The 15000-nt window shown below is 37.1% G+C and overlaps 1 protein-coding gene across 2 annotated transcripts in view; it reads right to left on the reverse strand.

The window, feature by feature from the left end:
• Nucleotides 1–15000, reverse strand: part of LOC136845183 (uncharacterized) — an 85808-nt gene that overhangs the window by 62857 nt on the left and 7951 nt on the right. For both annotated transcript variants that reach the window (XM_067115184.1, XM_067115194.1), the window contains exon 2: nucleotides 12500–12651. The gene's annotated coding sequence lies outside the window, so the exon portion shown is untranslated. The remainder of the gene's footprint in view (nucleotides 1–12499; nucleotides 12652–15000) is intronic.

A 15000-nucleotide genomic window follows, 5' to 3' on the forward strand; every position in this document is an offset into this window, starting at 1 on the left:
CCCACGCTATAAAAAAAACATCCAGTCGGATTTTTTAAACCTTTTACCTTGCGTCATAATCGAAAGTATGCAACATGCCCATAGATGCAGCTATCATAAAATCTAAGTCATAATAATAATATTGTTATCTCTATTATAAAGACAGTATTTGTACATGGAAATGTTCATTAATTTCATTCTAATGTGCAAGTCTGAAATACAAAAATAAGACATCACTGGAATCTTCACAAAGCGAGAATCGTTGTTCACCAAAAACTGAGAAGCTATATGTCACAGAAAGCGAAGGTCATAATGACATTTATTTAACACAATAACGTGAAACTATATGTCATTCTGTACCTTCTTTCTTTCTCTCAATCTTTATTATTTTATATCTGCCCCATTATTCAATGAAGAGCTCTGTAAGGGAACGCGAAGAGGAACGACATATATCAATTTTTCTACTGTTTTCTTAACATTTTGATAAATGTTTTCCATTTTATTTTTCCCATTTATTAATGGATAGACAGAAAGACTAGATATTACCTGTTTGTATATCTGTTACGTGATCAAATATGAATGTTCCCTACATTTTGGTGATTTGTGCTGAGTCACGTACTTTCTGCAACCAACATCCAGTGTTTGACCGTGCTCAGTTCTAAGGCACGTGTGTGTGTTTTTGCGTCAATAAAAGATTAATAACCGTATATTAGTACTGTAAAAAAGTGGTGATATATATTTTACGATTTTCAAGGTTTACCTGTTAGCTAAAAGTTTTTTTTTTTACAGAACAAAACCTCTGTTTTTCATTGTAAATACATAGTTATGAGAGACTATTATACCCTGAGGGAATATGGGCATGGTTTGGTTGAATTTTTCAAAAGATGAAGAGAAATGCGACAGAATCGTGACAATGAAGAATAAGAAGACATTATTATTATTATTATTATTATTGGTGGTGGTGGTGGTTAGACTGACAAGCAGAATCGGATAGATTCTCAAAAGATCCTGTTATATATATATATATATATATATATATATATATATATATATATATATATATATATATATATATATATATATATATATTTACACTTACATAAATGTGGATTTTTTCACAATTTTAGTTACTCCTGTGTTATGAGATTTCATACATTATTATTATTATTATTATTATTATTATTATTATTATTATTATTATTATTATTATTATTATTATTATAAGTAAGATTCCAGTAGGTTCTACAGATAAGACTTTGCCCACCAGGAATCCTTCTTTTCAAGAAGAAAAGACCAACATCGGTGATCAGGTTGGCTGAGATTCTTCGAAAACCTTGTAAGTAAGTATACCTTAGTTTTACTTCAGACCACTGAGCTGATTAACAGCTCTCTAGGCTGGCCCGAAGGATTAGAACTTATTTTTACGTGGCTAGAACCAATTGGTTACTTAGCAACGGGACCTACAGCTTATTGTGGAATCCGAACCACATTATAGCGAGAAATGAATTTCTATCACCAGAAATAAATTCCTCTGACTCTTCATCAGCCGGCCGCGGGAACTGAACTCCGGCCCATCGAGTGAGAGTCTGAAGCTCAAGCGACTCGGCCAACAAAGGGCTTTTCGAAAACCTTGAAGCCCTACCAACTTGCGCATGCGCACTCATTTTAGTCGAGCCCTGAATATCATTCAACTTGCAGAGGGGGGAAAAATAAAGATTGTTAATGCATGTGGACACGGGAGCGTTTACTAAAGCTAATTTACTCGTACGGAACACTGGTGGGCGATCTTTGTTCCTCCAGGGGCCACGGAGTTCACACAGAATGTTGAAAGCATGTAACTAACGTTTCTGCTTCGCTTATTGATTGAACAATTTACAGCTATACTGGCTTTCTATTTACAGCGAGCTTTGAGAACTTCAACCGGGAATATAATCTGGTAGCTTGACAAAACTGAGCTGTTGGTTTTTCTGGCATGGCATCATGAGTTTCCTTAAGAAAAACAAAAAAAAGGGCCTCTAACTTACTTCAGTTTTTAAATATCAACTGCATGTAACAATAGAGGCTGTCTCTACCAGGACAAATTCATTAGAACTTCAATATCATTTTCTGCTGTACGTCTTTTCTATACCATTTCATCGTACGAAGCATAAAGCATCACAGGCAGAGAGCAGGGTTACCGATCAGGGAAGCTTTTATTAATACCACCACTAGAGTGTCTTCGCTGATCAGAAAAATGAAACTGGTGTTGAGACACGTGCTTTAATCATTAATACAACTGCGTGTGTAAAATGTGTTCATAATTGCAGGCTTTTACTTTTCAAATTTAAAATTAATGGACAGCAGCGCGAACGTTAGTAATTTACAACCGCATGCCTTAAGCATGCAAATGCATATCTAATACAACGTTTAGTTTATCCATAGCAACGTAAGTATGTAGATGTAGTAACAAATTCAGTTTTGAAAGTTATAGTTTTGATCCCGTATTCCCTGACGACTCAACACGAAATAGAATGTTGGAGTCCAGCAAACTCAGAATCAGACGGAGCAATTTACATTCTCTTAAAAGTCCGGAACATTTACAAGATTATACACGCATTTCATGCAAACGCTGAAATACAAGTAACAGAGATGGCCCTGATCCCAGGGATATGAGAAACTAGGTGTGTGCCTGAGCATCTGTGTTGAAAGCTAAAGAAACTGTCTTCCACGTTCTTTTATTCTTAAAACCTATGGCCTAGATCAGTCGGACTGCACTCTACCTGCAATTACTTTGGAATTTTCTCCCTTGTCCCGTTTTCTTGGCCCCTATAATCTGGATTTTTTTAGGTGATTTTTTTTCATTGGTCTCTACGTAAAAAAATACTGAATAACTCTCCTCAAAATTTATATGACGACACCATTAATCTCGAGTAATTATGACTTGGAACGCGAAAACAAGGCTAAATAATTTTAGGTTCAATTTCATCTACCAGCAAGCTTATCATATGAAACTGGAACTGGGTCATAAAATTTAGGCCAAAGGACAAGCGCTGAGACCTATGAAGTCATTCAGCGCTGAAAGGGAACTTGAGAGTAGAAAGGTTTTAACGGTGTAACCGGAGGAAAACTTCGCAGTTGCACTATGAAACAATTGTTAGGAGACGGTGGAAAGTAAAATGGAAGAAAGGTTACTTAAAGGAATGGAAGGGGTTGCAGCATGTGGCCGAAGGGACGCTCCAAAGAACCTTAAGTGATGCCAACATGCACCGCGTGAGGTGCACTGCCGGCGTTACCCCCCTACGGAAAGCTTATCATATGAGAACCACTGTCCTGTTCTAAGCATATAATCCTGAATATCATTTCACCCTTCAATGACATTAATATGACTGTATGACATTAACAAGGTTTACATAAAGACCAAAACTTTGTTTTGATTGCCATGGAAGTCGGGTCGGTGATGAATTGACCAAGTCTTTTCAGTAGCAACATGCAATTATGCACAGATCATTTTCGGGGGACCATAGGCAACAGAGGCTCTCTATACCTTGTAAACAAGTCAGGCTGAAAAGATTTTCCGGAATCGGACATGATGAATAGATGCTGGGTAAGCAATGGCTTATAACCAATAAAGATTAATGAACCCCTCAACGAGGATTATGCCTTATAGAACATGGTAGGTTAAATACAAATTTTCTTTGACATATAAAGCCCCTGTTTAGACTGTCAGTGTGTATGTGTAAAGTAATGGTGAATAAATCTCGATATAAATAAGTCACAAAAAGACTTATAGATTTACAAGTCAACCAACACCATAATTTCTCGTGATTTTAGTACTACAGACCAAATGACTCATGTTTTTTCCATGAGTCGACCATAGACCTTTCTACTGCGAAAGAAAAGGTAATATGTGAACAAATAATGAACGAACGATTATGAAATTAATCATCAAAATACGCGTTTTATTTGCATCCCTATAATTTGTCGTATAATCACAGTTTTTACTTTGACGTACATTGATCATAAGCAATGACAGGAAACATGGTAAACAGTTCAACAACTGTTAATGATACGTGCGATATTTTCATTCCTATATTTCTGGCAGATAATCACAGGTTTTTACTCTCATTTATATTGATCATAGCTAATGAAAGGAAATATGGTATACAGTTCAACAGTTGTTAATGGGGTGTCTACTGCTCAGACAATGAGCAGGCTATGGAATCGGATAATGCAGCCCGAGTTGGACTGAAATAATTGGTGAAAGAGATTTACCGACAAGTCGTGACGGTCTCAAACTCTCAGCCGGTCCAGGGAATATTGAAACTGAACTGTGGTGCTTACGAGGAATCCTTTCAATGAAATGAAACTGCAAATTTCCATCGAGTGGCGGATTTTATCAGGAAACATTTGGAATGGTCAAGGAACATTCGGTATCGTGGTTGGCGTTGTTGCCCTTTCTGTATGCAGGAATGTTTAAAAAAAAATTCGGCCTAATATTATATTTAAACCTAAAATAATTTTGTAATAGCACGACCAGAACAATCACAGGGTTAATTTGGATGGAGTCATCTTCTTTCTTCTTAGCTGTTGATGAAAAGGGGGAAAGGGGAGGCCAAACTCAGTGTCGGCCCTAAGCCTGGATAAACAGGGAATAGTGGAGAAATAAAGGGTATCCTTCCACACAACATCTGCCAAAGCCAAATGGGAAATGAGCCGTTCAAGACAGAAACAGAGAGAAGACTCATTAAAAACATTGAACCCGATTAGGGATTTAAGCCAAGAAGAAGAAGAAGAAGGAAGAGGGTAGGACGTGTCTGTGAAGTGCTCCGTGAAAAGTGCCTGACTTGCGTGATGTTCAAAGTGTATATGAGGAAGAGGAAGGAAAATGAGAAAATGAATACTGTAGAAATTAAATCGAGTAAAGGGAAGATCAAACTATCATACGAACATTATCTCATAATTATCGAAACAGCACGTAAAGATGGAACGTTAAATAAAATTCTAGAGAAGGATGAGTCAACCCAAATCGAGAGAGAGTCAGCAACCTGCGGACATTGCTCTGGGGAAGTTGATGAGGAAGGAACTGGCTGTGAAATGTGTGACGTATGGTTCCATTATGAATGTTCAGGCATCGAGGTCAGATACACCCATACTTCATAGTGACAAAATATTGTACATCTGTTATAACGAAAAACTCGTTGAAGATGAACTTGAAATAAAAGAAAACACAGATATTAACAAAGTTGATTCAGGATTCGACTCAGAAAACTAGTGACGTAATGATCACCATAGATGAATCCAAAACAAAATTGATAATGTTGATAAAGATGTAAAGACCATGACAAGCATGGACAAAACTTATGCTGAATCACTAAAGACAAAAAAGTGCTTCTGATCAGATCTACAAACGAAGAGAGCACAGCAGCTAATGAAAAGAGACAAATTATGAGTAAAATAACGGCGCCAGTTGAACAGGTTAAAACAACAAGAGATGGACACTTATTTGGAAGATTTCCAGACGGGAAAAACTTAAAAAAAAGGCAAAAATGGAGATTCAGAATATCATCAATATATCAGTAAATGAGAAGGGTGAACTTAAACCAAAAATAAAAGTAGTCTATGTCCCGAAGGATGAAGATGACATTGTCGATAACATTGTAAAGAAAAATCCATGGATATGTATCCTCATTTCTGAAAATGACGACCCGAAAATTGTAAAGGAAATGATAGCTAAGATGACATATATAAACACTGTACCATCAAATGCACACCACAAATACGAAAGGCTATCTATGATAGAGGTGTCAAACTGTGTACGCTGTATAGAGGTTGCAAAGTATTCGACTGTTACATGCCCTATCAATGCTATAATTATCAGGATTTTGGTCACAGCGCAACAAATTGTAGAAATGACCAAACTTGCCCTAGATGTGGTGAAAATCACAAATCAGATGAATGTGCTAGCAACATCTTCAAGTGTAAAAATTGTGTAAAGAAAGGTCATAGTGATAATAAACATCAAACATATGATGGCAATAAGTGCACAGTATATCAAGACTATGTGTCAAAGGTGAAAAATAATACGGATCATGGCTTTGACTAATAATCTATGCAATTTAATAAGAAGAAAGCAAATTTAAAAAAAAAGAACTAAAGACTCTCCTATTCTGCAGGAGCTACGATACTGACGAGAAAACACTGAAAGACAATTACACTGGATATAAAAAGCACCTTATTTTGAAAACAGTACAAGGGTCCGCCAGAGATGGAATTATCCCTGTGGAGGGCTGTGCATAAAACCAAACAAAGTGAAACAAAGTGAAAGTGAAGCCTCATCAACAAAATTCATAATAGAAATATACAAAGTTGCCATATCTGGGTGTATTAACTATTACAAAACATTTTTAGATTTAAATACAATATTTTGAAGATATATCAGAAGAGATAAGATTACGAAAAAGAACAAAACGAAACATGGTGATTTAAACTCCACTGACCTATCAACCTATCACTGGCCATATAAGAACTTTCGTGCTCAGATAACGAAGAATGAGATTAATCAATTTATCTCTACTTATTTATAATGCACTTGACTTTTGAAAATAGTGAGAGTAAAACAATGTTCAAAGCAAGTTCACTCCGAACTTACAATGGCCAGAAAAAAATATTTCACGAGGGGAGGCAGACCAAAATTCAACTTTGAATTGACATAAAAAAACATCGAAATTATAAACGGTATTAGAAAATGACGCATAAGTAACACTGTGCTTGATTATACTGAATATTTGACGATATTCTGTGTTACCGTTGATTTTAAGCTTCATTTTTCTTTTCGAAGCCCTGAAAGAATATCGTCGAAGGTTCTAGAATACTTGGTATCGTTCGCAAGCCTTCGTGTTATTTCTCCCGTTCGGATATGCGCAGCCTTACTGGGTCTTTAGGGGCCGTTCAAAAATTGCGTAACACTTTTTTTAGCAGTTTTTTATCCCCCCCTTCCCTTCCCCCTTGTCACGCCTCATAACACATGTGCAGACAACCCCCCCTTAGAAAATTGTAATGTCATCTACTGTAGTACCCACCCTCCCCGAATTAGTATGTTCCCTTTTTAATGCAATAATATATTAAAGTCTAGCCTAATGCCTGGAAATTATAAGAAAATGTTCTCTTGTGCAATGTTTAGAAGAGGATTAATTCAATTTGTGATATTTTTCTAAATCATATTTATGCATAAAGTAGAGAATGTCGGAGATCAGAAAAGGAATGAGTTTGTGATATTATTCTATGCCATGTAATACATACAGTAGAAAATGTTGAAGTACAAACAAGGGTTGCGTTTGTGATATTTTTTAAACATATAATTATGCACAAAAAAATAAATACCATATTCTCAGTATTACTAAAATATAATACAAGTCTATTGCAGAATCTTTACTATCTCTCTTTTGTCCTTCTACAGTAACATCTTTTCAAAAGAAACAAAGGAAAAAAATCTGAAAATGATATGTAACTTATGGCTGCACCCCCTTCCCCCAACTGTCACGCTCATAACACTTCACCATACCCCCCTCCCCCACAAGGCGTTACGTAATTTTTGAACGGCCCCTTACCTTATGAACAAAATGACTGAAAGAGGCCGTATTTCCCTTTCTCCTACCATCGGCAATTAATTATACCTTCAGACCATTGCTGGAAGGGATCCCGTTTGGTTATTCTTCACAAGTCACGTTAATATCAATAACGAACTTCCCCTATCAATACCTCTAGTGTCTGCGCCTTGGAATGACTGTGACCTCCTCTGGTGGGGTCGTTCATTGTGTACTTTACTACTAGAACAGTCTCCCCGGCTGGTTTATGGATGTGGATGTTGTAGGGTTCTTCTACCTTCACCACTGCTGTACCCTCTGTCTACTCCAGTCCTTTCAAATCTCTTCGTAACTTTTGCATCCAGATTTATTTATTCATCTGTCCTTGTTCTTCGTTAAGCCTTTTCTCTGTGCTTAAATTTGGACTTTTTTTTTTTTTGTAAGCTCGCTTTGCAAATTAATGGCTAATTTGACTTATTACATTTGAGCTAGTGCGTGTTCATGCTTACTGATAATAATAGTTAAAAGATTTTAACTAAACTTGTTCTGACGAACAGATATCACCACACGACGCTGACATTACGGAATGCAGTTCCACTTTAATGTAATTACAGCACATATCTTACACTGTTTCATAAAATTCAGAAGAAAAGTAAAGGTATTTAAACTGGTCTAGTCAAAATAACCGGAGGAAAATGATCACCAGTCATGCAGGCTGATACCTAATCATTTCCATAAGATTCAGGCAAAAATAGAGTTGATTTTGAAGTAGAACGCTGGCCTACAAAAAGAACAAGGCAAAGAATATTCGGGTGCAAATATTCAACTACACCAAACGTGCCCGCAGGGGCCACTGACTTGAAATTCAAGCCTCCAAAGAATATGGTGTTCATTAGGAAGAAGTAAGACGAAGTAAAGTGAAATACAGAAAGAAGAGATCCCATTTATTGAAAAGAAAAAAAATACATTAATTATTAAAATGCAAGAAGAATAATATTAGGATAGTAATGCATTGCATTTTCATTTAAACTTCTAAAGTTCCAATTGCACGACATCCTCTTGGAAGCTGTTCCACGGTCCAACAGTGTGAGGAATAAAGGTCCTCCGGAAGTGAGAAATTCGACAGCGAGGCACATTTACTGCATATTGGTGGTGCTGTTCAGCGAATCTGGTTGCTCTCGGCAGGTAAAGGGGATCAGGGATCAATTGTGAATGTGAAAGATTTTTGTTGCAATACAACCTAAGAAAAAGTGATGAACAAGAGACCATCCATCGATGGTCCGAGTCATAACTACTACTATTAGGAAATAGAAACCTACCACCACGAACCACTCTATCTAAAAGAGACAAATCTCTGGCAGAAGCAGACATCCACACCGGAGAACAGTATTCCAGCAAAGGAAGAACAAACGACCTAACACAGGTTGCACTGATTTTATCACTGTTGCAAATATATGAGGACTTACGAACAATTCCTAACATTCGTCCGGCATTTGCTGAAACTTTCATTGGATGTTTCTCAAAAGTTAGATGTGAGTCAAAAGTTACACCTAGAATAGTTAAAGCTTCAGACTCATTTAGCAAAGTTCCATCCACCTGAAGGGGAGGATGGGATGGGAAATCTGTACAAGATCTGCTGATCAACAGTGTCTTCATACTGGAGTTCAGTCTCATACCCCACCGACTACACCGTTCCCTAATCCAGTCCTTGCCCCGATTAAGGATGAGGGCAGCTTCATTTCTTATAAGTGGAGACTTTACTACACCCACAAGTGTTGCATCATCGGCATACTGAACAATCTTGTTTTTTAGGACAACAACCATATAACTTGTATACACTAAAAATAACAGTGGAACAAGGACACTGCCCTGTGGAACTCGACACAATAGGTCTTGGTTCACTAAAGATCCCGTCCACAGCAACTCGCTGCTGCCTACCTGTAAGGAAATCTTGAAGCAATCCTAAAACATATCCACCCACTCCGAGATTCTGAAGTTTATAAATAAGTGCCTTGTGATTTGCTAAATCGAAAGCAGCACTAAAATCTATTGAATTACTCAACACTCAAAATCTTTATCAAGGTTCCCTTGCAAATGGCATGCCAAGTCCAAAAGAGCATCGCAGGTACCTCACTGCTTCATGTATGCATATTGACTATCAGCTGACAATCCTTAAGATTCCAGATACTTATAAAATGGCTTAAAAATAAGTTTTTCAGCAACTCTGGAGAGCAAAGGGAGAATAGAGATTGGCCTGTAGTTACTGCAGTCTGCAGATATGCTACTCTTTGGAACAGGAACTGTATAAAGAACGTTTCACCCAGGATGCGATGCTAAACGTGCTACGCTATGCTACGGAGACATGCTAGCTATACTCGCTATGAATGTCTGCGAACAATTCATGCAAGTATGTATCTATTGTTAATCTGTTCATCTTTACTGCTATATTTCACGTTAATTTATATATTAATCTATGAAATCATTTATATTCTTTGGACATTTGCTTCTCCCATTTGAAAGTGCTCCTGTTTAATAATAATAATAATAATAATAATAATAATAATAATAATAATAATAATAATAATAATAATAATAAAACTTGACCATGCACTACTGGAAATAAAATTTTACTCCGAGTAAATTTGCTTAGGTATACTTTATACCCCACGTTAATATAACACTTACAGTATATTTAGATTTAAGCCATGAGACGGGAACATCTGCTGTGAGACCCAAGTGCGCATGCGCGAGGCGAGCTACGTCCACAAAAATCGCGCGCCCGGCAATCTTGAAAGCTATGAACTCTATGTCGCAGACATCGACAGCATAGCTTCGCACCCGGTGTGAACGGCCTCGCCTAAAACAATGCCAGACTCAAAAGACACCTGCCGCACCATGGCTACCGTAGCGTGGTGCGCATAGCATCGTATCCGGTGTGAAACGGCCTTTTTTACTAAGCTTGCGCTCATCCACAAAGATACTACCTCGATAAAAAAAAATCTATAGAATCAGGTAATTTTGGGAGACAACACACTAGAAACTTTCTTTAAAAAACAAAGGTAAGAAACAGAAACCATCAGGATCTTCTGCACCCCACCTATCAAGATTATCCAGAATTTTCCTAACATCCCTAGAGCGAAATGCAAATTTTGTAAGAATATCTTCAGGATGACAAGTATCAGGGAGAGGAACATCCTCAACTGATTGCTTAGCTTGAAAACCTCGATGAATCAGTTCAGCCTTTTCCCTGGGGCCAGTAACCATTCTACCATCACCTGTTAGTAGTGGTGGAATGGGAGATGAGCCTGACCCAAAGATAGATGATGCCAATTTTGTCAACCACAGATAAGGCTGAGTAATTCCTTCTAGTTTCCTCTTCAAAGAATTATTGTAATTTCTCTCGCAGCAAGGCGAGACTCAACAAAAATGGTGTAATTTTCATTTGAGCGATTTTGTCTCCATACGTTGAATTTGGCCTGTTTGTCATAGTAGGCTCGTCTGCATGTATCATCAAACCATGGCTGGTCATTTGTCCTAAATTTGATTACCTTTCTGGGGACATGTCTTATTAAAATAGCCATCAGCATTTCATTTAGCTTCTTACTGGGATCAGGGTCTAATATAACAACTGAAATATTAAGTGCCTAACAAGCTTCAATCATGCGATCCCAATTGGCTCCGGATTTCAGCCAGGCCGTTTTTCCAATAGTGGAATTAGGAATATACTGATTGACAGATATATCCATCTCAATGGCGCAATGATCAGAAGTGTCTATATATTCACACTTGGACTTCACAGTAGCTAAAACATCTGTGCATATGGAATCTAATCTATTACCAAAAATGTGCGTATAGGTTCCTCAATTAGCTGGACAAAATCGGAGGATGCACAGAACTCAGAAGCAAATGTAGTTCAGGCATACACAAAACCCAAAGTAATGTAATATTCTTTTGCATGAAAGATCAGCCACCAATGGGCATCGATGACGGTTATTCTTGGATAGCAACATTACCCTCCTAACATAGTTATTCAAAATAAGGAAAACTTACTAAGAGAGTGTTGTACATATTTGCCGAAATGATGTTAGGACTTCCTACCCACCTGCAGGTGCGTTGAATGAGGCGTTACTGGATTACATTAAGATCCAAAAGTCATCAGAGCAAAGACGAAACTGCTAACTTGCAAATGTGACAGAGGGTGACAAACTAAACTAGATAGAAAAGAGCGTCTGAAAACCAAATTCTCAGAGAAGTAGGCAGCAGCTCTTACGAAAGGATTTACTGATGATCAATTACAATCTTTAAAAGGTGCCTGGTGAGGGAAAACACGACAGCAAGGACATGAATGTCTACTGAACATGATTAGGAGAAAAAGCGACACGGCAAAAAAAATAAATCAGTAAAATAAACGTTAGAGATGGAATTAAGAGATGCTAAAATCAACCACATATAAAGGTTATATGGCCTTGAAAAAGTAGTAATATTCTACATGGCGGGAACATATTGCTTTAAAAATTTTTTTTTTTTTCGTCAGGAAAGATGTACACAATGGCAAAAAAATTAAACTTCTAGGAGTTTCGTGCCTCTTAAAGCTACAAAAAGATCAAGTCTTCGACATAATTATCATTGATTATTTTATGACACAAGGATGTACCTAGGTGTGGAATTACAAAAGTTTCAGAGACTAAGCTAGCTTTCGTTGGCTTTACCAAGAAAGAAACTGCATGAAAATTATATAAAAAAAATCCATTCACGCGTAACTAGATATAAACACACGGAAAATCTTATCATAATGACATAAAAAAGTTCCCACAGGCTATACAATTCATTTATCAATTACTGGTGTATTTACGAGCTCGTAAAAAGTAAATACCACCGCAATAACATCGAACTATTGTTTAAGAATAAATCAGTTGAAACAATTCTAAGAATCTAGCATATAGTCGTAAATTCCTCACCTTTCTATTCAGACGCTCGGTGAATAATTTTTTCAGTCGATAGCGAACGACCCGTCTGGAAGTCGCAGTGGCTCGACGCAGAGTGGACAACGTTCGACGCTTTGAACGGCACTCGCCCCTAGTCTCATGAAATGACGCATGTGTCATGCAATCTGGAGAAAAAAAAATGTCTTATGTAACTTATCATATTTTACCAGTTCAATTCGTGTGGATGAAGCGTTTTTAACAAGATAAAAGGTTTGGTCTTTGGGCAAATATTTTGCAACTAATCCTATTATAAATATACTCTCATTGTTTAAATGCATGAAACTCTAACATGAATAAAGGGTTTATATATATATATATGTTTATATATATATATATATATATATATATATATACAGGATGAAAGAAGAGGAGAGCCACAGAATTGGTGATGACAGCAAACGTCATACAAACACTGACAAAAGCCAACGACTGGGAAAAGCCTTGGAACGTCTATGGAAGCCTATATAGTAGGAATGTGTGAAGCTATGAACCAATTCTCCTTTATGGGAGTGAAGTGTGGATATTGAATGCAAATGAAATAGAAAGGTTATTAACATGATCTGTTAGTATGGAACATTTGACTTAAGAAGTGAAAAGCTGAAAAATATGGAAATACAAAGAAGTGGTGATAATGTTTGCATAGGAGAGAGACTTCATCAGGGTGTTTTGAAATGGTACAGTTATTGAAACAAAATGTGATATGTTTGCATAGGAGAGACTTATCAGGGTTTTGAAATGGAAAGGAAGAAAGGAGGACGATAGGTTGGTGAAGAGTGCATAATTCGAAGTTGTTAGGAAGGGAGGAGATAAAGACAGAAAGAGCATGACAGAAGTTGTGAAAGAGGAATCAGAAAGAGAGGAACTTAACATCCAAGATATGCGAATGGGTTCAACATAGAGGTTAAACGGAGCAGTGTGTGTGTGTGTAGTGGGTTTGAAGCAATACTGATGATCTAATCTGTGTAGGTGCATGAAAGGAGTAATATTGCAAAATGTTTCAGCAGAAAGGGCCGGGGTTCATCCACGTTCAGCTCTTAAAATATGAATATGACAGTGTCCATTGTGTTGGTTTTCCTCCTGAGTTCAAACTTCCAGAGCCAAGTCTTCTCGATATGAAAACTTGTTTCACTTGAACAGTTCGTGACTTCGGCCAATTCAGTCACCAGTAACTTGCGTAAAATCCATTTCTTCCTTTTCAAACGCCTTTATTGCTTTCTCATAAAGATATATGTGTTCATTTGACTAACACTATGTCCAGTCTGTAGATAATTCTATTGACTCTCATTATCCTTTCAGCTCCTTTATGAAACTATATATGCCATCTCTTGTTATCAGTTCGTCGAGTTCACAAAGCGATCAAACATTTACTGACAAATTCTACTGGCAAGGAGACATTTTTTAAAATTTCTAAATATAATCTTGATCTTCACTCCTGGAAAAATTAACTTTGTGCTTAATAACTTTGTAAATCTGGCCATCCTCTTTTCTTCTGTGCCGAAAGAACTACAGTTTGATCTTTTAGTGAGAGGGCACCTCTCGTCGACTATTACTCATACGGTTAATTCTCTGTGATTTCAACGCCACTGGTGTTCTTAATCTGCTACTCTTGGCTCTTATGGATTCCTCTAACTCTACCTCCCCCATTCATATACTTATCCAGGTCATATTTCAGCAAGATTCCTCGAGGAATCTGCATGTGAACTTTTTTCCTGTACTCTGTTGCCCTTTGTACATGACTGTTAATTCCTGTCAGAGTCAGTGTGGTATAGCTCTCTTTATCTGGGTAATGGGTAAATGAGTATCCTTTAACTTACCCAGTTCAGTGACAACAAGATACAGTTTCTGCCCATTTCTTTGCCTGTTTTCAACCACCTCTTCTATACTGCTCAGCAAAAATGTAATACACCCTTCAGCACTTCTCAACAATTTGAGGGTTCTGGTCAAGGTGACACATTTTGCTATCATGATTTTTTAATTTTTTTTTTTTTTTTTTTTGCTATTGACCTCACCTGTTCTAGTTAGCATGAGCGAGACTTTCCGCTCCGACAGACATTTTGAAGTATAGCGAAATTTGTCTTCAAGCCTTCTTCCGTTCTGTATGAGAAACTCTGGCATCCTTTGTCTCCTCTGTTCCAGTAACCATTTGATCACTGTCTAATATGAGAAGCAGTTACGTCGACGATTGTTAGGGTTAGTCCATAGATATTTCTTGCAAACAGGTCAGCTAAGCCTTGACGTTGGCTTAGAAATGTGTTGCTGTTTCGGTGGTTTGATTTGACCTTGTGCCAGAGCCGGCTCTTGTCCGCTTACAAACAACCAACAATGAATGGGAAAGAAAACTGGTTTTAACAAGAGAAATGGCGAATCGAAAGGCAAGGAGGACTCTTTAATCATGAACATTTTTCATTATCAATATCTTTTATTATTATTATTATTATTATTATTATTATTATTATTATTATTATTATTATTAT

This window comes from Macrobrachium rosenbergii, chromosome 2 (assembly GCF_040412425.1).
Source record: "Macrobrachium rosenbergii isolate ZJJX-2024 chromosome 2, ASM4041242v1, whole genome shotgun sequence".
NCBI classification, from domain to species: domain Eukaryota; kingdom Metazoa; phylum Arthropoda; class Malacostraca; order Decapoda; family Palaemonidae; genus Macrobrachium; species Macrobrachium rosenbergii.